The 23,893-nt window shown below is 37.6% G+C and overlaps 2 protein-coding genes across 4 annotated transcripts in view; one reads left to right on the forward strand and one right to left on the reverse strand.

Annotated features, from left to right (window-relative positions):
• RB1 (RB transcriptional corepressor 1) overlaps window positions 1–23,893 on the forward strand; it is a 177,712-nt gene that overhangs the window by 87,406 nt on the left and 66,413 nt on the right. The gene's annotated exons all lie outside the window — the stretch shown is intronic.
• The window catches only part of LPAR6 (lysophosphatidic acid receptor 6), a 54,488-nt gene continuing 35,284 nt past the window's right edge, over window positions 4,690–23,893 (reverse strand). Inside the window, exon 7 of one of the 2 annotated variants that reach the window (XM_063697371.1) lies at window positions 4,690–4,931. The gene's annotated coding sequence lies outside the window, so the exon portion shown is untranslated. Of the gene's footprint in view, window positions 4,932–22,012; window positions 22,199–23,893 lie in introns of those variants that run through there. The other variant, XM_063697372.1, reaches the window with a different exon arrangement.

Consider the following 23,893-nt stretch of genomic DNA (forward strand, 5'->3'; position numbering starts at 1 on the left):
CATTCTCTGAAAAGTTGGGGGATTACAGGTGCTATGGAATGCATCTAAGGGTTAGATGAAATGACTTCCAAGAGTTTGGCCCTATTAAATCTGTTAAGAGGTTTATAATGCCAGCAGGTGATGAAATGAAATTTGGATGCCTTAGTTTCAGTATTTTCAGAATTTATCATATTTTTTCAATAAATGTTTATAAATCAAAGTATGTCAGATGCTTTATTCCCTATGTGATCTGTCTTTCCTGGACTATTTTGGACTCTTCCTATTGATCTCTCATTTGCTACCTTGAGACCATTTCTCTCACAGCAGCCAGAGAAATCTGCTTATAATGTAAATCTCATCATGCTAATTCCTCAGGTAAAAACTTCCTGTGGAGGACATATTCATCTGGTAATGTTGGAAGAAGACCCTACCATATGACTTTCTGCAAAAAAGACCACTATACTACCTGTTTGGAATACAAAAAGTAACTGACTGAAATTACTGGACAGGAAGAACAGATGCTAGTGGAGAAAGAGAAGAGGGGAGCTGGGAGCCTGAGGAGAAGGCTTTTAGTCTAGGGCTAAGTGCAGTAGGTATAGGGAAGGACAGTAAGGTAGGGCAGGGATGTCAGTGGGAAAACTATGGGTCTCTTCACCAGGAAAACTGGAAAATTGAAGCTAGGGAAACCTTGGCCACTGAAGAGAGTGGAAGAATCCTGCAAGGGAAAGAGCCAAGAAAGGGTACCCAGATTCTGTCTGAAATCTGAATAATTCCTGTGTGTCACAGACTCAGAGCAGCCAAATGAAGGGCAAAAGATCTGAACTGAAACTGGAGTTGCTGCCCAATAAACAGAACAGTTCAAGTTAAGCAAAGATAATTGCTTCTTACAACAAAACCATTCTCATTTTAGAAAAATAACAGAATTTAGGATCTTCACAATGTAACATTTATGATGTTCAGGATACAATTCTAAAATTATCCAGCATAGAAAGAAGGTCAAAGAAACCAAATGCAGGTTTATAGAATAGGAGCTTTAGGCCAGGTGTGTGGTGCGCACCTAATCCCAGCATTTTGGGAGGCTGAGGTGGGAGGATCATTTGAGCCCAGAAGTTCAAGACCAGCCTGGGCAACAAAGCAAGACCCCATCTCTTAAAAAAAAAAAAAAAAAGCTAGGTGTGGTGGCATGGTGGCATGTTCCTGTGGTCCTAGGTACTTGGGAGGCTGAGGCAACACAGTGAGACTCTGTCTCAAAAAAATAAAAAATAAAAACAAAAAAACTAGAATGGGAGCTTTAAGTTAACTTTGGTTAGGCATTGCTAAATGATGGGTATACATTCTAGGAAATACTTCATTTAGGCAATTTTGTCATTGTGTGAACATCATAGAGTGTGCTTACACAAACCTAGGTGGTATAGCCTGCTACACATCAGGGTAGGAATAGCCTGTTGCTTCTAGACTACAGACCTGTATGGTATTTTTTTTTTTAATCTCCACTCTTGAGTATGTCTTTTTAATATTCAATGTGATGAAACTGAAGTATGTAGAAAGTTGCATACCAAAGTATGATAGCTGTCTTGAGGAAAAATACTTATTTTATTGGTTGAGTTGTGAACTGAACCCGTCACTCTTTTCGTGAAACACATGTGTTACTTGTAAGACTGATAAGCAATTGTGTTTATTCATGCTTGGGTATGTGGTAGATTCTTGAAAGTGAACAAAGTGAGACTGTCATTTCAAAGAAAACAACTGACAGTAAAGGTTGCCAATGATAAATTTTGTGTTTTCAAGTAAAAATTAGAATTTTAGAAACTTGTATCCACCACGGAAAGCTTGACAGAGTCCTAATATATAAAATACTTTTCTGATGAAATCGGTGGTGATATCAATGAATGTGATTTTTAAAATATTGTATACAGAGATTTGTAAACATTTACAAGAAGTACATAATTCAGTGAACCAGTATTTCCAAATGACCAAATACATCGTTATAAAATCATTCACGGGTAAGATATTCATTAAAAGTTCAAGATAAACCAATGGATTTTAAAGTCTTAAAATACGAAAAATTTATTTCGGTTCATTGAGATTGTTTCCAGTTCCACCCTGCAACTAACCTTTAAGAAACTATGACTTGTTGAGTTTTGGCGTAGTGTCAGAAAACAGTAACCATAATTATCTGAAAATGGTATTAAAGTACTCCTCCTCTTTCCATATGAGGCCAGATTTTTCTTTGTATACTTCAACCTAAACAGCATATTGCAACAAAGTAAATGTAGAAGCAGATAGGAAAATTCAGCTCTTTTCTGTTATGCCAGATAGTGAAGACATTCAGAAGATCATAAAACAGTGCTATTGTTCTATCTTTTTTGTTTTGTAGAATATGGTTATTTTTCATTAAAAATTATTTATGTTAACATAATGGGTTTATTAAGATAAATATTTTTAAATTTTCTCAAGTTCTTTTGAGCCCTCAACATCCTTTAATGTAAAAAAGCTATTAGCTACTTTATGCTTCCTAATGGAAGAATATATAACCACCTTGAAAACATGATGTTGAAAGAAGCCAGTCACAGAAAACCACATATTGTATAAATTCATTTATATGAAATGTCCACAAGAGGCTATTCAGTAGAGATAGGAAGTAGATTATTGGTTTTCTAAGGCTGGTGGGGAGGACTAGGTGTTTTCAGGATGATGGCTAGAGAGTATGGTTTTTCTTTTTGAGATAATGAAAATGTTGTAAAATTGACTCATTATTGTAGTCAATTTTATAACACTTTTATCATCTCTGTGAATATACTAAAAACTATTGAATTGTACACATTAAATGGGTGAATTGTATAGGATGTAATTTTTTAAATTTCTGTTTTAATTAAATTTTAACTAAATTTTTAATTACTAACAAAGTAAATATTAATAGATTTAACCCACACAAACAACAGCTTTTGGGGTCCTTAGTAATTTTAAGAATATAAAAGGGTTTTGAGTCCAAAAAGTTTGAGAACCCTTGCCTGTATTCTCTTCCCCACTCAGACTTGTCTTTCACTCACACAACCATGTTTGTTTTTGCCTGTCCCTGAGTCTTGAAATGCTTTCCTCTGCCTTTTTCTTGACCAGATTTTAAGGTCCATTTTGCCTTTCCTGATCATCCTAGTCTATAGTCATTCTTCCCTCATTTAGTCTTAAATTGTTTATTATCTATATACTTACTAGTCATTTATAAACTTTGTTTTACTATATGTGCATATCTCATGTTAAATTCATGTAAAGTACTTAAAACAATATCTGACATTGTATTATAAAATGTAGCAGTTAATTACATAAGGGTAAAGGACAGAGAGGAGTCAACTTATGATGACATGCAGGTTTCTGGCTTGTATAACTTAAGTGGATAGTAGTGTCATTCATTAAAATAAGATACCTAGGATTGAATGAGGTTTGCTTGGGAAGATGAATTTCATTTGACTGAGTTTTAAGTAATTATAGGTCATTTCAATAGAGGTGTCAAGTAGCAGTTGGATATGTGTGTCTGGAACTTAGGAAAGAAATCTAGGCTAAGATTATGGACCTAAGAGCTGCCACACATGTGTAATAAAAAATGCCACCCTTTTTTGACAGTTTATCTTGTGCCAGGCACTTTGGTGAGCACTTCTTAAATTTAATTTTCATCATAATCCATGAGGTGGTTTACCCTAGATCAGGAAATGAATGCTTAGAAAAGTTTAATAACTTGCCCTAGACCACACAAGTAAAATGGCAAGATCTATGATTTGAACCCAGGTCTTTCTGGCTCCAAAGCTATTAATCCTTATGCTTTGCTGAGTAACTGAAGTTTGGAGAAGGGATAAGATCACTTAAGGGGAGAATATAGTATGAGAAGAGAAGGAGGCTAAAGATAGAATTCTAAGGAGCTCTAACATTTAAAGGATGGACAGAAAAGAGAAGCCTGTGCCTACAAAAGAGATTGAAATAGAACAGCCAGGAAGATAAGAAGAAAATCAGGAGAAGTGGTATCATAGAGAGACCGACCAGGTGCAATGGCTCCCGCCTGTAATCCCAACACTTTGGGAGGCTGAGGCAGGTGGATCACTTGAGGCCAGGAGTTCGAGACTAGCCTGACCAACATGACAAAACCCTGTCTCTACTAAAAATACAAAAATTAGCTGGGCCTGGTGGTGAATGCCTGTAATTCTAGCTACTCGGGAGGCTGAGGCATGAGAATCGCTTGAACCCGGGAGGCGGAGGTTGAGTGAGCCAAGATTGTGCCACTGCACTCCAGCCTCAGTGACAGAGCAAGACTCTGTCTCAAAAATTAAATTAAATTAAATTAAAAACTGAAAAAAAGGAAAAGGAGAGAGAGAGCATTACAAAGTCTGAGTGAGTGCTTGCTCACTCAGACTTTTCAGATAGGAGCTGAAAAGTTTTAGCAACAATGAAGTCACCGGTGACAGTGACAAGGACTGTTAAATGAAGAGGTGGGGATAGGATGAAATCTGAATGAGAGATAAAGTGGACACAGTCATAATAGATGGCTTTTATCAAAAGTTTTGCCTGTGAAGAGAAATAAAGATATAACAGAAGTAAAGATACAGCTTGATGTATGTGAAGTGGAGGGAATATATACATATTTTTTAAATGAGAAAGGTAGGGTTTAAATATTGATGGAAAAGAGCCATTAGAAGTGTTCTCTATTGCTGGATGACAAATTAGTGGCTTTAAACAAATATTTTATTTTCCTTATGATTTTTTGGGTCAGGAATTTGGGTTGAACTTGACTGGGTGGTTTGTCTCCGACTATGTGTCAGCAGGTGCCTGGAGCTATAGAGTCCACTTCCAAGATGCTTCTTCACTCACAGGTCTGGCATCTTACCGCTCCTTGGTGCACACTCAGCTCTCTTCCTCCCATCCTCCCTCCCTAGAGTGGTTAGAATGTTAAGCTTTGGAGTTTTCACCTGCAGAGAGAAGATAGGAGATTCATAGTGAAAGTAGAGGTTTTAAGAAACAGGATATTTGGCAGGGTGCAGTGTCTCACACCTGTAATCCCAGCACTTTGGGAAGCCAAGGTGAGAGGATTGCTTGAGCCCGAGTTCAAGACCAGCCTTGGCAACATAGGGAGACCCTGTCTCTACAGATAATTTTTAAAATTAGCCAGGTGTGGTGGCACACACCTGTGGTTCTTGGGAGGCTGAACTGGGAGAATTGCCTGAGCCTGGGATGTTAAGGCTGCAGTGAGCTGTGATTGCACCACAGCACTCCAGCCTGGGTGGTAGAATGAGATCCTGCCTCAAAAACAAACAAAACAAGCAAACAACCCCAAAACAAACAAACAAAAAGTAACAGGATATTTCATTAAATAATTCATTCATTAAATAATGAAGTTGAACGTAATGAATTTAATGAAGTTTAATAGGTGTAGTGGGAGTAACAATGAGAATGAAAGTGTAGGAGGTTGTAGTCAAAGAGTTGTTTCACCTTAGAATTTCTGGAGACAGAACATTTCTGGGTAGTTTACTGTGTTTTAAGAAATGATCTTGGGAGTGCATGAGGATCCTGGTCAAGGAGCCAAAAAGTACAGTGAGCAAGAGTCCAGGACATGTAGCAAGGAGGAATGTGACTGAAATAAAGACTAATGTCTTCAGTGCTTGAGGGGAGTAACCAGGAGACAAGTGGGACTAAACGGGGCAGAGGGCTAGAGAGGTCCTGAAAGCAAAACTCCTGGCTCACTTAAAAAAAAACTATTCTCTCTCTCAATACCTAATCTAATGTCTAACATATAGAATTTAGGTGCATAAAGCATTAGATTTGTAATGTCCTTTGATGAATTTACCCCTTTAATCATTATAAAATGACCCTCTCTTTATCCCTCGTAATATTGTTTGCTCTGAAAACTACTTGTGCCTGATACTAGTGAAGCCATTCCAGCTTTCTTCCCATTAATATCAACATGGCATATTTTCCCCATTCTTTATTTAACTTATACGTGTCTTTATTCTTAAAGAAGTGATTTTCTTATAGGCAGCATATTGTTGGGTGTTGCTTTCTTAAATCTTGCCTAACAATATCTGCCTTTTAATTGGGATGTTTAGATTTAAATTTAATGTGACTATTGATATGGTTGGGTTTAAATTCTCCATCTTATTATCATTTTCTATTTGTCTCATCTCCTTTTTCTCCCTTTCCTCTTTTTCTGCCTTCTTTTGGATTGAATTTTTAAAATTCTGTTTTATCTTCTTTGTAGGCTTACTGTCTATACCTCTTTGTTTTATTTTGTAATTGGTGTTTTTTGATTTATAATATGCATCTTTAATCTTTCATAGTCTTTCTTTAAATAGTATTACACTACTTCACATACAGTATAAGAATCTTAGAATAGTATATTTCCATTTTCCCTTTTCCAACCTTTGGGCTGTTGTTGTCATACATTTTGCTTTGACAGAAGTTATAAGCTCTACAATACACTCATAACTTTTGTTTTAAACCAATTATCTCTGAAAGAGAGTTCAAAACAAGAGAAAAAAGATGTTTTTATTTGATTACATATTTACCTTTCCAGTACTCTTCATTCCTTGTGTAGATCCAGATTCCTTTTGTTTTCCTTCTGACTGTAAAACTTTTTTTTTTTTTTGACATTTCTTGGCCAGGGGCAGTGGCTCATACCCGTAATCCCAACACTTAGTGGGGCTGAGGCGGGAGGATCTCTTGAAGCCAGGAGTTCAAAACCAGCCTAGGCAACAAAGCAAAACTCTGTCTCTATTCTTATAAAACAAACAAAAAGCATTTCTATTTTTTTTTTCTTTTTGAGATGGAGTCTCTCTCTGTCACCCAGGCTGGAGTGCAGTGGCGCGATCTTGGCTCACTGCAACCTCCACCTCCTGGGTTCAAGCGATTCTCCTGCCTCAGCCTCCTGAGTAGCTGGGATTACAGGCACACGCCACCATGCCTAGCTAATTTTTATATTTTTAGTAGAGACAGGGTTTCACCATGTTGATCAGGCTGGTCTCGAACTCCTGACCTCGTGATTTGCTTGCCTCGGCCTCCTCCCAAAGGGCTGGGATTACTGGCATGAGCCACCGCACCCAGCCAACCAAAAACATTTCTTGTGTGCATGTCTGCTAGTGATGAATTCTTCCAGCTTTTATGTCTGGAAAAAAACATTTTACCTTTATTTTTAAAAGGTCTTTTCTGGGTATTGAATTCTAGGTTGACAGTCTTTTTGTTTTTTCTTTGAGTGCTTTAAAAATATTGCTCCACTGTCTTCTGGTTTGCCTTGTTTCTTTTTTTCTTTTTTTTGAGATGGAGCCTCACTCTTTTGCCCAGGTTGGAGTGCAGTGGCATGATCCCAGCTCACTGCAACCTCTGCCTCCCAGGTTCAAGCGATTCTTCTGCCTCAGCCTCCCGAGTGACTGGGACTAAAGGCACATGCCACCATGCCCGGCTAATTTTTGTATTTTTAGTAAAGATGGGGTTTCACCATGTTGGCCAGGCTGGTCTCGAACTCCTGATCTCAGGTGACCCACCCACCTTGGCTTCCCAAAGTGCTGGGATTACAAGCATGAGCCACCATACCTGGCCTTGTTCTTTTTTTGCTGTATCTTTTTCCTGCAGGTTTTTCTTTCTGTATTTCATGTTGAATACCTTCTAAAGCTATGTCTTCAAGTTTATTAATTTTTTTCTTCTGAGGTATCTAATCTGCTATTAATCTCATTTATTGTATTTTTAGTCTTACTATAGTTTTCATTTCTAGAAATTTGATTTGGGTCCTTTTTATATCTTCCATATCTATTTTTATTATGTTTATGCTTTTCTTTACCTTCTTGAACATATTGGATATAGGTATTATAACTTTTTAAATGTCCCTGTCTACTAAGTCTAGTACCTATGTCTTTTTTAGGTCTGTTTCTCTTGACTGATAGTTCTCTCTCTCTCTCTTTTTTTTTTAAGAGTCGTATGTTTCTGCTTTTTTGACTGCTTGGTGATTTTTTTGTTAGGTGCCAGATACCATGAATTTTGCTTTAGTGGGTCCTGGATATTTTTGTATTCCTTTCACTATTTTGACCTGTGTTTTGGAACACAATTAAATTATCTGGAAATAATTTGACTTTTTTAAGGCTTCATTTATTTATTTATCTGGTTTTTGTTTTTGGACACAGAGCAGTCTTTAATCAATAGCCGATTTTCCTTCACTATCCAGGCATTGCTCTTCTGAGTACTCTACTGAATATCCCACATATGACAAGGTTTTTCCACTCTGGCTAGTGGAAAGCAGAACTCTTCCTGACCCTGTGTCAGCTCCTGGAAGGATTCTACTCCTTCCCGTGGTTCTTCCCTGGTTTTGAGTAGTATCATCACATCCATGCAGTGATCAGTACTCAGCTGAAGACTCAAGCTTAACCCTCTGCAGACCTCTGGAGTTCTCTTTTTGTAGCTTTCTTCTCTCTAGTATTCTGTTCTGCTAATTTTAGTTTGCCTTGGCATCTCCCATTTCTTAACTCTGTTTCTTCAACTGGGGGACCACTGAGCTGCATTCCAGTTTCTCATCTCTGGACTGTGGACCATAAACTGTCCCCAGGCAGTAAGCTGTGGCAATAATGAGGCTCACCATTTGTTTTCCTTCTCCCAGGGATTGCTGTTCTGTACTGCCTGTTGTTTATTGTGTAAAAAGAATTCTTTTATTTATGTTGTTCAATTTTGTGGTTGTTTAAACGAATCTGGTCCCTGTTTCTTCATCAGAGCTGGCAGGGTTACTAAACGTAAGGCTTAGTGATTGATGAAGTATTTACAAATATGAAATATGTATACTTACAGAATATTTAGGGTATCATTTCTGCTTCCTTGTGTTAAATGCATCAGGTCTTCTGACTGATGCATTATACTGTTTCAGAGGGGTGCTTACTATATGGAGAACATAGAAGTACTAGTTATTAACTATTTTTTTGTATTAAATTTTGGTATGTCACATAAACATTGAGTCTCCTTTAAATGTGTCAGATGTAGCTGACTTACTAATTGGATTCTGTCATACTCTTTTTCTGTGGTCACCAAATATTAGCAGATTTCTTCATTCAGTTACACAAGTACTTGGCCAACATACTTTTACATAAGAAAATACTTAGGATGGGCTGGCAAGATAGCCAAATAGGAACAGCTCTGGTCTGCAGCTGCCAGCGAGATCAACCCAGAAGGCGGGTGATTTCTCCATTTCCAACTGAGGTACCCGGCTCATCTCACTGGGACTGGTTAGACAGTGGATGCAGCCCATGGAGGGCAAGCTGAAGCAGGATGGGGCATCACCTCACCCAAGAAGCACAAGGGGTTGGGGAACTCCTCCCCTAGCCAAGGGAAGCTGTGACAGACTGTGTCATGAGGAACATTGCATTCCAGCCCCGATACTATGCTTTTCCCACAGTCTTCGCAACCCACAGACCAGGAGATTCCCTCGGGTGCCTACACCACCAGGGCCCTGGGTTTCAAGCACAAAACTGGGCGGCTGTTTGGGCAGATACCGAGCTAGTTGTAGGAGTTTTCTTTCGTACTCCAGTGGTGCCTGGAACAACAGCGAGATAGAACCATTCACTTCCCTGGAAAGGGGGCTGAAGCCAGGGAGCCAAGTGGTCTACCTCAGCGGATCCCATCCCCATGGAGCCAAGCAAGCTAAGATCCACTGGCTTGAAATTCTCGCTGCCATCACAGCAGTCTGAGGTCGACCTGGGATGGTAGAGCTAGGTAGGGGGAGGGGCATCCCCCATTACTGAGGCTTGAGTTTTCCCCTCACAGTGTAAACAAAGCCACCAGGAAGTTCGAACTCGGCAGAGCCTACCGCAGCTCCCTAAATCCGCTGTAGCCAGACTGCTTTTCTAGATTCCTCCTCTCTGGGCAGGGCATGTCTGAAAGAAAGGCAGCAGCCCCAGTCAGGGGCCTATAGATAAAACTCCCATCTACCTGGGACAGAGCACGTGGGGGAAGGGGCAGCTGTGGACACATCTTCAGCAGACTTAAACATTCCTGCCTGCTGGCTCTGAAGAGAGCAGCAGATCTCCCAGCACAGTGCTCAAGCTCTGCTGAGGGACAGACTGTCTCCTGAAGTGGGTCCCTGACCCCTGTGCCTCCTGACTGGGAAACACCTCCTGGCAGGAATCAACAGACACCTCATACAGGAGAGTTCCAGCTGCCATCTGGTGGGTACCCCTCTGGGACGAAGCTTCCAGAGGAAGGAACAGGCAGCAATCTTTGCTCTTGTGCAACCTCCGCTGGTGATATCCAGGCAAACAGGGTCTGGAGTGGACCTCCAGCAAACTCCAGCACGCCTGCAGCAGAGGGGCCTGACTGTTAGAAGGAGAACTAACAAACAGAAATGAATAGCATCAACATCAACAAAAAGGACTTCCACACAGAAACCCCATTTGAAGGTCACCAACATCAAAGACCAAAGGTAGATAAATCCATGAAGATGAGGAAAAACCAGCACAAAAAGGCTGAAAATTCCAAAAACCAGAGTGCCTTTTCTCTTCCAAAGAATGACAACTCCTCCCCAGCAAGGGGAGTTTGATGAATTGACAGAAGTAGGCTTCAGAAGGTGGGTAATAACAAACTCCTCCGAGCTAAAGGACCATGTTCTAACCCAATGCAAGGAAGCTAAGAACTTTGAAAAAAGGTTAGAGGAATTGCTAACTAGAATAACCAGTTTAGAGAAGAACATAAATGACCTGACGGAACTGAAAAAACACAACACAAGGACTTTGTGAAGCATACACAAGTACCAATAGCTGAATTGATCAAGCAGAAAAAAAGGATATCAGAGATTGAAGATCAGCTTAATGAAATAAAGCGTGATGACAAGATTAGAGAAAAAAGAATGAAAAGGAACGAACAAAGCCTCCAAGAAATAGGGGACTATGTGAAAAGACCAAACCTATGTTTGATTGGTGTACCTGAAAGTGACAGGGAGAGTGGAACCAAGTTAGAAAACACTCTACAGGATATTATCCAGGAGAACATCCCCAACCCAACAAAACAGGCCAACATTCAAATTCAGGAAATACAGGGAACACTACAAAGATACTCCTCAAGAAGAGCAACCCCAGGACATATAATCGTCAGATTCACCAAGGTTGAAATGAAGGAAAAAATATTAAGAGCAGCCACTGCTCAAGGAAATAAGAGAGGGCACAAACAAATGGCAAAACATTCCATGCTCATGGATAGGAAAAATTATAGCGTGAAAATGGCCATACTGCCCACAGTAATTTATAGATTCAATGCTATCCCCATCAAGCTACCTTTGGCTTTCTTCACAGAATTAGAAAAAACTACTTTAAATTTTATATAGAAGCTAAAAAGAGCCCATATAGCCGAGACAATCTTAAGCAAAAAGAACAAAGCTGGAGGCATGACGCTACTTGACTTCAAACTATACTACAAGGCCACAATAATCAAAACAGCATGGTACTGGTACCAAAAAAGATAAATAAACCAATGGAACAGAACAGAGACCTCAAAAATAATGCCACACATCTACAACCATCTGATCTTTGACAAACTTGACAAAAACAACCAATGGGGAAAGGATTCCCTATTTAATAAATGGTACTGGGAAAACTGACTAGCCATATGCAGAAAACTGACACTGGACCCCTTCCTTACACCTTATACAAAAATTAACTCAAAATGGATTAAAGACTTAAACATAACACCTAAAACCATAAAAACCCTAGAAGAAAACCTAGGCAATACCATTCAGGACATAGGCATGGGCAAAGACTTCATGACTAAAACACCAAAAGCAATGGCAACAAAAGCCAAAATTGACGAATGGGATCTAATTAAATGAAAGACCTTCTGCACAGCAAAAGAAACTATCTTCAGAGTGAACAGGCAACCTACAGAATGGGAGAAAATTTTTGCAATCTATCTATCTGACAAAGGGCTAAAGTCCAGAATCTACAAGGAACTTAAACAAATTTACAGGAAAACAAACAACCCTATCAAAAAGTGGGTGAAGGATATGAACAGACACTTCTCAAAAGAAGATATTTATGTGGTCAACAAACATATGAAAAAAAGCTCATCACCACTAGTCATTAGAGAAATGCAAATCAAAACCACAGTGAGATACCATCTCATGCCAGTTAGAATGGTGATCATTAAAAAGTCAGGAAACAACAGATGCTGGAGAGGCTGTGGAGTAATAGGAATGGTTTTATACTGTTGGTGGGAGTGTAAATTAGTTCAACCATTGTGGAGGACAGTGTGGCGATTCCTCAAGGATCTAGAGCCAGAAATAACATTTGACCCAGTAATCCCATTACTGAGCATATACCCAAAGGATTATAAATCATTCTACTAAAAAGAACATGCACACATATGTTTATTGTGGCACTATTCACAATAGCAAAGACTTGAAACCAACCCAAATGCCCATCAGTGGTAGACTGGATAAAGAAAATGTGGCACAGATACACCACGGAACACTATGCAGCCATAAAAAAGGATGAGTTCGTGTCCTTTGCAGGGACATGGATGAAGCTGGAAACCATCATTCTCAGCAAACTAACCAGGAAGAGAAGACCAAACAACACATGTTTTCACTTATAAGTTAAAACTGAACAGTGAGAACACATGGACACATGGAGGGGAACATCACACACCGGGGCCTGTCAGGGGGTGCAGGTCTAAGGGAGGGATAGCATTAGGAGAAATACCTAATGTAAATGATGGGTTGATGGGTGCAGCAAACCACCATGGCACGCGTATACCTATGTAACAAACCTGCACGTTCTGCACGTGTATCCTAGAACTTAAAGTATAATAAAAAAACAGAAAATATTTAAAATATATCTTTCACATTATTTTTTCAAATTTAAATCGAGGGTTATTTTATGTATGAGTATAATTTGTAATGAATAGCCCATAGTTTTAGAGTCCTGATTTATTGACAAACTTATAAACAAAATTTTAAGCTTTTTTGGTATTCTTTTGAAATGTCAAAATTGATAGGAAGCAAACACAAAAGGGAGAACAGTCTGTGGCTCTGAAAAAGCCAAAAAGGATATCAGTTGTATGTTTGTATGGTGGGTCATTAACCTTTGGTGTACTTTGCAGAAGTATTTTAAGTATTTACCATTGGACATTATTTGTTTTAAGTTATATTTTGCTGAGAGCTACAACTCAGGAAGGCAAGTGAATTGTAAGATAACGATTAAGCCACATTTAACACTTTTTAAAAGCATGGGCCAGGACAATGAAGCAGTATGATGCCATATATACTTTTACACAACAGCCATGCTAATATAATGATAAAGCAATTATGCTATATTTTTAAAAGCTTCTCATGAATTACCTAAAATAACCATGTATTTACTTTTCTTTGCCAGAAAGAGGAAACATTTTATTTTAATTTTAAAAAATTCAATTCTGAAAACATAGCTAAAGCTTTAACCTTTCTCACTCTGACCCAATGTATTCCTAATAAGCTTTGCCCTTGACTTCCACAGCTAAATACTAGTTTCTCAAGTGATTTAGGAGACTTGACTTCATTATTCAAAACTGAAATTATTTAGCTTGTTCTAAATGCAACTTTGCTTCCCACTATGTCTATTTTTCCATTACTTTTCAAATCATCTGGGCTTAAATACTGAGCATTTTCTCCTTTTCTTTCTCAATAGTTTGATAGAGTCCTGTAATTTTTTTAAAGCTGTCTCTCATATTTATTATATTATTATTTTAATATACTCATTACACTTCCCTAGAACAGATCATCAGCTCTCTTTAAGTAATTTGTCTGAGGTCACCCAGTTGGCATTTGAACTCATATTGGTTTGATTCCAAATTCCATACTGGTTTCTAGTAAAGGTCTCTGTCACTGTACTACATTATTTCTGTGAAATCATTCGTGCTGTTTTTATTACCTCTATAATATATAGTCAGGCATGTGGGACAGTATAAAGGGAGCAATACAAATAGTAAGTTAATTTTATTCTAAGTGAAAGCATAATATGTATGTGTATTTTTTATCCTGAGTAACAAGGGAAGTGTTTTGCCTAGGAGCTAATAAGTAACAAGAAAGGGAAAACTAACATTTGTTGACTAGCTCCTTTGTGCAGTGCACTGTGACTACTGGTCTGACTTATTCCTCAGGAAGAAGGATTAAAAGAAGACTTTACAAAAATGAGCAAACTATATTATAAAAGTAAATGCTAGTATGCATATATGTTTCATTCATGCAACTCCTAGAAATGAGACTTTACTATAAGTGTTTTCAGAATCCACAATAATTTAGGTTGAAATCAGGTATTTGGATCAACTTTCAAGGGAAGGGGTGAGAATGAGGTGAAACAGACATCTAGATTGTTTTCGTAGACTGAAACATTGGACCTGAGGTTTTTGTTGTTGTTTTACTCTTTCTCTGTTTTTAGTAAAAGATTCCAGGTATGCCTAAAGTCATCTTCTATATGAATGCAAAAATGTAACGACAAAGAAGGGAAAATAAAAGAAGGTAATATCTTAGGAATAAATATTTTATAGTGACATTATTTTTCTGCTAGTGAACTAATAATCTACAAAAATTTTAAGATAGATAAGCAGAAAGAATACAAACAAAAAAAGGATAGTAATTTAACTCATATGAATAATCATCCACTGAAATGTAGCAAGGATATGCTACATATGAAATGTAATTAGATGATTGCTTAAAGATCTAGGAATATAAGCTCAATGTAATAAAATAACTATTTCTTCTTCATCATTGTTAAGGATTAATAAGGCATTAAATGGGTTTTCATGCGGGTCCTCATATGTTAAAAAGGACAACAATAAGAAAATCTGGCCGGGCGCGGTGGCTCACGCCTGTAATCCCAGCACTTTGGGAGGCCGAGGCGGGCGGATCACGAGGTCAGGAGATCGAGACCATCCTGGCTAACATGGTGAAACCCCGTCTCTACTAAAAATACAAAAAATTAACCGGGCGTAGTGGCGGGCGCCTGTAGTCCCAGCTACTCGGGAGGCTGAGGCAGGAGAATGGCGTGAACCCGGGAGGCGGAGCTTGCAGTGAGCTGAGATTGCGCCACTGCACTCCAGCCTGGGCGACAGAGCCAGACTCCGTCTCAAAAAAAAAAAAAAAAAGAAAATCTAAAGAAACTGAGATAGCTTATAAATCAATGCAGGTATTCTGTGTTAAATGCTTATGTAAGCCTGAGTTCTTCATCCAGATCTGTTTATGATTTTAAACATAAAATCATTTTCATTTCTAAACCTTTGCTCAAGTAACTTGTAGTACCTGAGTCCTATGTCTGATCCCTAAGTCTGTTCTTTTCTCTATGTATCTATACCCTTCTTTAATTTTAAAACACTCTGACATATGAAACAATGCCAGTTTACTGTAGAGAAATATTCATAACTTGTCTATTCATGTCACTCCTCCCCACCACAACATCCATATTATACACATTACCCATTCTCTTTGTTCATTAATTGGCAAAAGGGACTAAGAAATTCAAGGATGTCCAAAAATAAAAAACAAACAAAAATCTAACAACTCAGGAATGTCCTGTAGGTAGCTCATAGAAACTTAGTTTAGGAAGTAGTGCTCATCACTTGCTTACTTCTTTGGAAGTTTGTCTGGTAATTATACAGACCAGCATCAAAATAACTCTCATTTATGTGTGTGACATTTCAGTGTAGAAGTAATAATAGGTAATGTTTTTGCATATGTCCTATTATAGGTACTGTTAAAAGTGCTTCAGTGTATTAACTCATAACTTCTCACAACTCTATGAAATAGATTCTGTCATCACTGTTTCACAGATGGAGAAACTTTCCTGTGTCCACAAAACTGGTTGGTGACAGAGCCAGAATTTTAACTCAGGCTATCTGGTTCCAGAGACTATACTTTTAGCCTCTATGTTGCCTTTTAGTGTATATTAGTTTACTGTCTGGTATGTACATTGTAATGATTAGTTTATTTGCTCATGTTTTATCTGTGTTTGTATTTTTGTGTTTGTGAGTGTTACTATGCTATGGCAAAAAGGGCCTAGACTTTGAATTAGCGGATCTTACTTAATATTCACAGAAGCCTGGAAGTGTAAACATTGCTATCCCTATTTTATAGATAAAGAGACCTGAGGTCCAGAGATGTCATGTAACTTGCTTTGGTGTGGTTCTGAGCAAATTATGTCTCTGTATCTCAGGTTTCCTTGTATGTAAAATAGGGATAACTTTCAGTTGTTGTGAGGAATAAATGAGCATTTATGAGAATAGTAATTAGAAACATAACAATTAATTGTTAGTACCCTTCATTCCTTTTCCTCTGCTATACAGTGATTTCATAAGAACAGAGAACCGAGGATTCAGTTACACAGTATTAACCTGTTTATCTTGGCTTACTATAAGTACAGAGAATTTTTCTCTTCTCTTGAGGCACCCCTCCTCCCCCATCACCTTCTCAAAATGGAAAAAGTTCAGGGGGAAAAGGCATCATGGGACTCCAGCATTGTTAAGTATGGGCAGTGTTCACTGTTATATTACAGTTGGAATTTGTTATGTTGCTTTAGTTATGAATCATGTCAGTAATTACCCTGAGGGTGGTGTTAGTTCACTATTCAAGTACAAACAAGAAGGGAAGTAGCAATGGTAGAAGAATAGCTAGGACATATTCTCTGTACCTAACCTGTGGGATGGAAGCACATATACTCTTATTCAGAGAATTTTATAAAGAGTCATGATGTTAGATAATTACTTGAATTTAGTTTTAGAATTTTCAGTTTGTAAACTTACAGTCAAATCTTAACTGGAATTGTGAGGAAGGGCTCTAGAATTCTGGATATGCAAGAAACAAGAGAAATAGGAGAAATCGATCCTAATTAGTGTGGCTTCTGAATTTCTGCAGCAAAATAAAAGGCTGTTATTAATTACTGAGTTTACTAAAATTTTAGAACTACTCTAAGGCAATTATGCTTCAATCATCTAAGCTTACTTACCCTTAATTATAAAATAGAACAACTTTTTGGCATTTCATTTTTCCAAATATTTATAGCATGTTTTAAAAACTCTGAACTGTCACGATCCAGTCTGTTTCAACATACACATTTGTGGTCCTTGGTGTTGTTACTAATTTACTTAATTGGTTCTTCATATTTTCAGCTTTTCTCAGAAATGGCCAAATATCAAAGGTATTTTTGGTGTCTTCCTGTAAGTGCTAGATTTAGAACATGATAAGGAAATGTAGAATAGGAAACAGCTGGATTTTTTCTTAGCCTTTTCAAAAAAGCCTTTTCTTACTTTGCTAAGTTTCAGTGGTTCTTATCTCCACTAAATATAACAACAAATTTATCTTTAAGATTTTGATTATATTCCTTAAGAATTCTTCAAAGACTAACATAAATCTGTCTTGCTATCTTTTAAGTCTGGTCATTTTATCATTATGCCCTTTTCTTATTTTAAGATAATTTAATTGTCTAAAAGTTTTTAAATTTACATATTAAGTAATGATAGTTTTTATATTAGGTTTTATCATTTAGTTTTTTTCTTTTAAACATTAAGATGAAAAAGGTGGAGAAGTGAAATTACTTGTCTTTTACATGAGTCATAAACAAAAATGAACATAGGATACACTAATCCAATACTGAACTTACTATCTGTTCTTGAAAATATAATTTTTTTGCATTATCTTTTTCATAGGAATATCGGACACCTTTAATAGTATACACTTTTAGATTGGCATCTGATTTAGTTGAACCCACATATTTTAACGGGGTCTTCTGAAAATAAACTTTTGCACATTTCAGTTCCAATGAAGAACAAATGGCCTGGGGAAGGGATGGAGAGTGGGAAAGAACCCTTGTAGAAAACCTTTTTTTTTTTTTTTTTTTTTTTTAACAGATGAGTCTCACTCTGTTTTCCCAGGCTGGAGTGCAATGACACAATCATAGCTCACTGAAGCCTTGAACTCTTGGGCTCAAGTGATCCTCCCACCTCAGCCTCCCTAGTAGATGTGACTACAGGTGTGAGCCAACACACCCAGCTAATTTTTTTTATTCTTTGTAGAGACGGGGTCTTGCTGTTGCCCAGGCTGGTCTCAAACTCCTAGACTCAAGTGATCCTATTGCTTTGGCTTCCCAAAGTGCTGGGATTAGTCATGAGCTGCCACTCTTGGCCTACAGAAACTATTTATATGTGTCCTTTGCTTTATTTTTCTTTAAATGCAGGTCCATTTTTTCCCCTTGTTTTAGGTAGCTAAGATTATATTGAATCATGTGTGTTTCAGTCTTTGTCATCTCAGGAAGTCTTATGAGACCACAACGTAAAGTATAGTAATTTTTGTCCAATAATTTTGGCCATTAGCAAAAATTACCTATATGACATATAAATCAAATGGTATAATTTTTTAGTGCTAAGTCTTAAGTAGTATTCATTTTTATTTAAATAAATTGCTTCTGTTCATAAAATACTATATATAAAACCTTTTTACCTTTTTTATATATAAAACCTATGATTCATAGGTTTTATGTCCTATTAAAATATGAGCTAACAATAATTGGTAAAATTAGTTGGAAAATTATCAGTTTTAAAAGAAAATTAAATTGAAGGTTATGTTGTTAGTAATTTAAAGATCTCCTGTGTTTTGATGTAAAAACACTATTTTTTAGCAGCAGTAAAAGGGCTTAAGTAGTATGACTTTTTGTGTAACTTGGATTGTGCAATTGCTTTTAAAAATGAAACTATTTCTCATTTATAATGAGATAATGGAACTCAGCGTATCGGAAGAGGAGACTGAACACACACGTCTACCTCCTTTCTCCCCGCAAACCCTACAGAAGTGACAAAAAAGACACATATCACAGGGGAGTGAAACCCAGCAGTACTCAGACGGTGAAGCAGAAAAACTGTAGAGGGAAGTGGAGGAGTTGATTTTTTTTTTAGTATAAAAAATAAATGATGAGTGTATTGTGGATACAATAAAGTAGAGAAAACCACAGCACACAACACCCCCAGGAAAGGGGACTGGTGGAAGTGGGAGTCTTAGAGAGCCCCCAAGCTCAAAGTAGCAGATACAGAGAGTGGGGCAATAATCAGGAAGGTTTTCTAAAGTGCTGTTTGGCAATGGTCCTCAAACTTGAGCATGCATCAAAATTACCAGGAGGGCTTGTTAAAACACATATTACAGATTGCTGGGCCCAGTCACAAAGTTTCCAGTGTAGGGTCCAAGAATTTGTATTTCTGATATGTTTCCAGGTGATACTGATGCTGCTGGTCTGGGTACTACACTTTGTGAGCAACATTTTAAGAACATGAAACACCTGGACCAGTCCCCCATCTAAGGCCATGCCAGCCTATGAGAATAAAAAAAATGCACATCTGTAGTCCCAGCTACTTGGGAGGCTGAGGTGGGAGGATTGCTTGAGCCTGGGAAGTTGAGGCTGCAGTGAGCCGTGACTGCGCTACTGCATTCCAGTCTGGGTGACAGAATGAGACACTGTCTCAAAGAAAAAAGAAAAAAAAGCACCTTCCTCTTTACTAATGAATTGTAAAAAGATGCCGTCCAGACACAGCAACCCTAAGCTTGGTATGCAGAGTTTAGGCTGAAGCCCCATGCTGTTGTGCAGTGCATAAACTATACAGATACAAGCCTGCGCCCACCTTCAAATTTTGTGTACACTTACAGACACGGGGCTAGGGTTTCCTGATGGTGCCAAAGAGAGAAGCAGAACAGAAATTGAAGTAAACCCAGACTTCTGTAACAGACCTAAAGAAAAAGAAATAGAAAAGGCAGTTCTTCCTAGGAGGAAAATACAACAAAGTATTGCACTGGTAGGTTATGTAGTTCCTTACTTTGGTATTTTCAGGTACCTCAGTTCAATATTTATTCATTACCATAAGAAAGACCAGAGGAAATGGAGGAGAGAAAATAATAAAAAAGAACAGAAAAAAAAATTCCAAAACTAATGAAAACCAGGGGGCTTCAGATAGAAAGGGCCCATAGTGCCAAGCATGATGAATGAATGTGGATACTTTTTTTTTTTTTTTATGACAGTCTCGCTCTGTCGCCCAGGCTGGAGTGCAATGGTTTGATCTCCGCTCACTGCAACCGCTGCCTCCTAGGTTCAAACGATTCTCCTGCCTTAGCCTCCTGAGTAGCTGGGATTACAGGCGCGAGACAACACGCCCAGATAATTTTTGTATTTTTAATAGAGACGGGTTTTCACCATGTTGGTTAGCCTGATCTTAAACTCCTGACATCGTGATCTGCCTGCCTCGGCCTCCCAAAGTGCTGGAATTATAGGCGTGAGCCACCCCACCCAGCAAAAAATTCAGAATTCTAAAGATAATGAGAAAATTATAAAAGCTTCCAGAGAGAAAAAGTAAGCTATTTTAGGGGAATGAGATCCAGATCAGCACAGAAGTTCTCAGTAGGAATACTGGATATTTTATAACCTAACATTTGTCAAATATGACAGCAAAATGAAATTTGGAAATGCAAGGACTCAGAATGTTTATCTTTTGACTGCCCTTTTGAAATGAAATTACTAGGGAATATGCTTTAACAAAACGAAAAAAGAATCCACAAAAGGGAAATCATAAGACCTAATTAAAAAAACTGTCACACCAGTGCAGAGAGAAAAATGCAAAAAATCCTGCGGTGCAACAAGCCCAGAAAATGTTTGTTCCGCATGAGAAATCAGATAGTTTCATAAAGAATGCCTTCAACAACAAAATGGTTTCTTTTAACAATTGTATAACCTCATCTAAATGGTAGGAATTTAACAAATACAGTTTAAAGTTGATAAATCAAGTAATAAGAGTAATAATGAATTTGTGTATTAACAAAAGAAAATTTGCCTTTTTTCCTCGGGTTTTTGAAGAATTTTAAGATTCATTCTAATTATTGAGACCAATTATGTGCCAGACACTAAAATAAATGAAGTTCTAGGGTGTTTTTCCCCCATCCTTTTTGGCCCATAGTTTTGACTGCATATAACAGGAGATGGCATGCACAGCCCACAGACCATAAATTTTGTTGTAACACAGCCACTTTATTCATTTATATATTGTCTGTGGCTGCTTTTGCACTGCAGTACAGAGTTGAGAAGTTGTAGCCAGAAAGTAGAGCCTGCAAACCTAAAATATTTACTATCTACTCCTTGAGAAGAAAGTTTGTCAATACCCGATATAAAGCATTAACATGTTTCCCAAAGTCGTAACTATACAAAAAGGTATAATCTGAAAAATGTCATATTCTTTGCTATTCCTTCTATCCCATTTCCAACCCCACCCTTGTTTTTTGGTTTATCTTTCCTGTGTTTCTTTTTATAAAAATAAGCAGGTATACACGTTTTATTTTGCCTTTTTCTTATACAAAAGGTGGCATACTATGTGTGCTCTTTTATGCTTTTTTTCATTTAACACTACCTTCTTGAAGTCATTCCATATCAATTTATAGAGATATTTCTCATTATTACAGCTGCATAGTACTGTATTTTGTATATATACTACAGTCTGTTCAACTAGTTTTCTATGATTGGACATCTAGGTAGTTTCCAGTATTTTGCAATTTCAACTATTACCACAATAAATAACTCTGTGTGTGTGTGTGTGCGTATGTATGTATGTATGTATGTGTTTGTTATGTAATTGAAATTGTGTCTTGAGGATCAATACCTAGAAGTGAGAATGCTGGGTCAAAGGGTTAATCTGTGTGTGTATGTGTGTGTTAGATATTGCCAAATCCCATCCATAAGGTTTGTACTATTTTTCATTCCCACCAGAAATGTATGAAGGTAGCAATTTCTCCATGACAGCCACTGTCCAAATTTTGCCAAGTAATGACATTAAAATATTCTTCTCATCTATTATCACCATCATTTAAAAAAGAATTTCTCCCATTTTAATAAAGGAGAAAGGACAAATCAGAAAAAAAGGATAAGAAGAGCCCTTTAAATTGTATAAATATAGTTCTTGTTGTGATTATTTTTCTTTTCTTGCTGAAGACAAATGCATCTCTACCCTGTATCAGACGAATCTTTATTTGATCATGTCTCCCCTACCTTGAAATTCTTGAGGACTTTCCACAGCTTCTCAGCACTTAACGTGGTCTTAACATGGCATATAAGTACGTGTAAGATGTCAGCCCTATTTCTCCAGCCACTTTGAATGTTTTAATTCTTTCAGTATCCAAGTTCTCTCCCACAGGGCCTTTGCCTGTGGTGCTTGCCTTGCCACCATTAAATAACTAGACAAGTAAAAACAAAGAAACTGGGTTCAGCCAGGTGCAGTGGCCTGCACCTGTAGTCCCAGTTGCTTGAGAGGCTGAGGTGGGAAGATTGCTTGAGCCCAGGTATTCAAGTCCAGCCTGGGCAATATAGCAAGACCTCATCTTTCTATTAAAAGAAACAAACAAACAGGGTTCTTACCCTGGCGCTACATTAATTTGTTATGTGACATTGTGTCTGTTGTTTAGTCTTACAGTTCCTCAGTTTCCCCAGCCTAAGGTGTAGTTACATCAGATGACCATCAGGCCCTTTCTGTTCTAAGTTGTGAATGTTCCAGAAGCCATTTTGACAGGACAATAATGGAACTTAGCACATTTACCCCATGGCTATTAACTGTAACTCTGCTGTAAGTATACAACACATAATTGTTTCTTACAATTATTTATTTTTAAAAATCACTTGAAATCTATTATGAGTAAACCAAGTTTTGAGAAAACTGATTATTAAATTTTTGAATTATACCCCTTCTGGGGCTCTATCTTTTGAATTCTGTTTTTAACACTGCTTTTCCAATGAAAGAGGTAATTTTCTACCCTTTTAAGAGGTTATTGTAGTAAATCTTTTGGGAGCAGGAAGACAGGAAGGTAGGAGAGGCTTAACACTATCATTTTAAGGTAATAAAAAAGAGAGAGAAGTTTGCCTGGTGTTAATCTCCTATTCATTTGTTATCTGATCTGTTGCCTTGTTTAATTGACATTCTTTGTACTTTTATAAAACTGTCTGGGCCGGGCGCGGTGGCTCACGCCTGTAATCCCAGCACTTTGGGAGGCCGAGGTGGGCGGATCACGAGGTCAGGAGATCGAGACCACGGTGAAACCCCATCTCTACTAAAAATACAAAAAATTAGCTGGGTGCAGTGGCGGGCGCCTGTAGTCCCAGCTACTCGGGAGGCTGAGGCAGGAGAATGGCGTGAACCCGGGAGGCGGAGCTTGCAGTGAGCCGAGATTGCACCACTGCACTCCAGCCTGGGCGACAGAGCGAGACTCCGTCTCAAAAAAAAAAAAAAAAAAAAAAAAAACAAAACTGTCTGACATCAAGTAAAAATGATAAAGAGAGAAAATAGAAATTTGAGAATTAGAGATTTTAGGAGTTATGTACATGTTGATCTCTGGAAAATATTGCTAAATAAGTAATGCTGTTGATCATTAAATACTCTGGTCGGTTTAGATATTAATATGTTCTACATTCTTAAGTTTGTTCATTAGTCTTTTTAATTTGTAATTTATTTCTTAGAAGCCATGTTATAAATGGGTAATTCAGTTTTCAGGAAAGCCCCAAAAAGCTTTTTAAAAAGTTTGTTTTTGGAGTCTTTAAGATTTCATCCCTGCCTAAGCACTGTTTATAAAATTGTTTCTACACAAAAATTTATTCACAACTAAGAACATTTGTGACATCCAGAGTTGGACTGGCATTTAGGCACAAAAAAAGTTTAGGTGCTGGAAGGTAGTAATGCTTCTTCTTGGAAATAGTAATTTAATATATTGACAAAGGACAAAATACTTGGTTCATCAGGTGTCCAAAATTGTAGGACCAAAAAGCAATTGCTTCAGATTCTTGATAACTATGTACCATTCATGAACCAAATGTTTCTCGGATGGGAATATGAAGTTTGCTCCATTTTCTATTTTATATTTCTCAATTTAGTGACTAATTTC

Source organism: Gorilla gorilla, chromosome 14 (genome assembly GCF_029281585.2).
Source record: "Gorilla gorilla gorilla isolate KB3781 chromosome 14, NHGRI_mGorGor1-v2.1_pri, whole genome shotgun sequence".
NCBI lineage: Eukaryota > Metazoa > Chordata > Mammalia > Primates > Hominidae > Gorilla > Gorilla gorilla.